The 2,305-nt window shown below is 35.2% G+C and overlaps 1 protein-coding gene across 1 annotated transcript in view; it reads right to left on the bottom strand.

Moving 5' to 3' along the window:
- LOC106691199 (WD repeat-containing protein 76) overlaps positions 1–2,305 on the bottom strand; it is a 19,720-nt gene extending 17,415 nt beyond the window's left edge. The window contains exon 1 of the mRNA XM_067053667.1: positions 2,039–2,305. The gene's annotated coding sequence lies outside the window, so the exon portion shown is untranslated. The remainder of the gene's footprint in view (positions 1–2,038) is intronic.

Genomic DNA, 2,305 nt, shown 5'->3' with positions numbered 1-2,305 from the left:
AGTATCCTTTAATAATACCCCACTTATTCCTGTCGAACAGATCCGTTACTTAGGACTACATCTCGACAAAAGACTGACATTGTATCCTCATTTAAGACTAAAAAGACAAGAAACTGCTCCTATATTCCGACTATTGCAACATTTACTAGACAAACGGTCTAAATTGCCAATCCATTACAAAAGGCTGATCTACATGTCTATTATAAGGCCTATCTGGACATACGGAGTTGAGCTTTGGGTCTCCACTAAACCATCAAATTCCTCCAGAATGCAATCCTTACAGTCCAAAATCCTTAACGCTCCTTATTTTGTCACAAATCAAGTCATCCATCAGGACCTCAATGTTCCATATGTTGCCGATTTGGCCAGAACCAGATACCGTTCCTTCCATAGTAAACTTCTCAACCACCCAAATCCACTTGTTTCTAACCTGGCTTCTCCTTCATTAGCTAATAATCCTCCTAAGCGTCTGAAAAGAAGATGGCCTCGAGATCTTCTCCGCTAGAAATGTTATTGGAGTTCTATCAGCGGGTAGATTCTCCACATGTTTGTATCATGTCACCTACAGCAAATTTACTTGTTGCATATATGTGTATACCGTTGTAAATTATTAAAAAAAAAATAATGTTTACATATACCATTTTTAACAAAACCATTGAGTCTATACATTTTGTTATGTGCTAAAATGAAAGTTAATTAAATTTATCGTTTTCCAATGCAGGGAATGTAGTATACCTTGGAGTGAGTCACCCTTGATAAGCACGTGACGCTAGCTCGCCACTGTAATAAGATCAAGCTGGTTCGAACCGAACGGTACATGCTTAATCACCTGCAAACTTCTTATTTTTCTTTCTCTTTCTCTCTGCCTCAAATTAATGACCTACAAAAGTGTGCTGAGGTCAGCCCAATTCTACGGGGTAACTATGTAGCTATGTCCAGAAGCGCTAACAGTTCTAGAGCATTATGCTCAGACGTGTCCTGAGACATACTTTACTACAAAGAGCAAAAAAGGTTTATGAATCCGTAATATCGTTCTAGTTTCTTTATAAATTTATAAGTAAAAAATGAAAATTTTGGTTATTATTTGATGCATAGAAATAAAATGAAGATTTAAAACAATGGAAAACGGGTTCTTGTTGACTTGTTATCAAAAGAGCCACGGTTTGCCGAACACTACCCTAGAAGGCAGGTGTCTGCCAGGAAAATACCTCTACTATTGAGGAAGAGAAGATGAACCAGATTTTCAACCTATATTATTTTTTAATATTGAAAAGATGTAAGTAAATAAATAAGAGATCTTGCTGTTTTAGAAATATAAATTTCTGAATAAGGTATGTTTATTTTACGACCGGTTATACATGAACACATATTTGAATGTTGACTGATGAGCAACTAAATTTGCTCCTTTGTTGTCTTAAAACATTAAATGGCGTATGAAAATTTTTAATTCTAAGCATATATTTTTTTCATCCTACATTAGTAGAAAACTTCCCTATCTTGGCAATGAAACTCGTATAATTCATCGAACGGTTAATCCCATTTTGATATTTTAAATAAGGTTAGTCTGTTTTGGCCTCCACTTCAGCCCCAAAGGGATGAATGGATTTAGAAATATAGGTGTATAGAAGTTATAATATTATTTATTCACAATAGACATTCATCACTAGGTCTTACTGATTTGATTCTAAAGTTGGTGGCTAGCGACCCAGCACAAGCCTCAGAACGATTACAAATACACCTAGCTCACATCCATGAATGGTGTATCAAATGGAAATCAAGGATAAACATTGAGAAATCAGTTCAAATAACTTTTACGCTCAGTCGTGGTATATGTCCTCCTGTTTTTCTAAATGAACAAAGTTTAACCCGGACAGACACAATAAAATACCTTGGATTGACATTAGACAAACGACTTACATGGACTCCCCACATAAAAATAACAAAACAAAAGCTAAATTTCCGACTTAAATTATTATTTCATCTTTTAAATAAACGATCAAAATTACCACTTTCAGAAAAACTAAAGATTTATACTTACCTTCTCAGACCAATTTGGACTTACGGTGCACAAATTTATGGATATGCCAAAAAAAATAACTTACTGAAACTGCAACAGTTTCAATCAAAATTACTAAGACTGATCAGTAGTGCTCCCCCCTACATCAGTAACAAGAACTTACACAAAGACTTACGAACTGCCTACGTACAAACAACCATTAAATCATTATATAAACGGTTTCACGACGCACTTCCAACACACACTAACCCTCTAATTCAAGGACTATCAGCACTAGACTTAGCAGAT

The sequence above is a fragment of the Halyomorpha halys genome, unplaced genomic scaffold (genome assembly GCF_000696795.3).
Source record: "Halyomorpha halys isolate HHAL.00 unplaced genomic scaffold, Hhal_1.1 Scaffold2145.1, whole genome shotgun sequence".
Taxonomy (NCBI): domain Eukaryota; kingdom Metazoa; phylum Arthropoda; class Insecta; order Hemiptera; family Pentatomidae; genus Halyomorpha; species Halyomorpha halys.
Note: the sequence above shows the minus strand (reverse complement) of the source record. Positions and strands in the feature narration are given on the sequence as shown.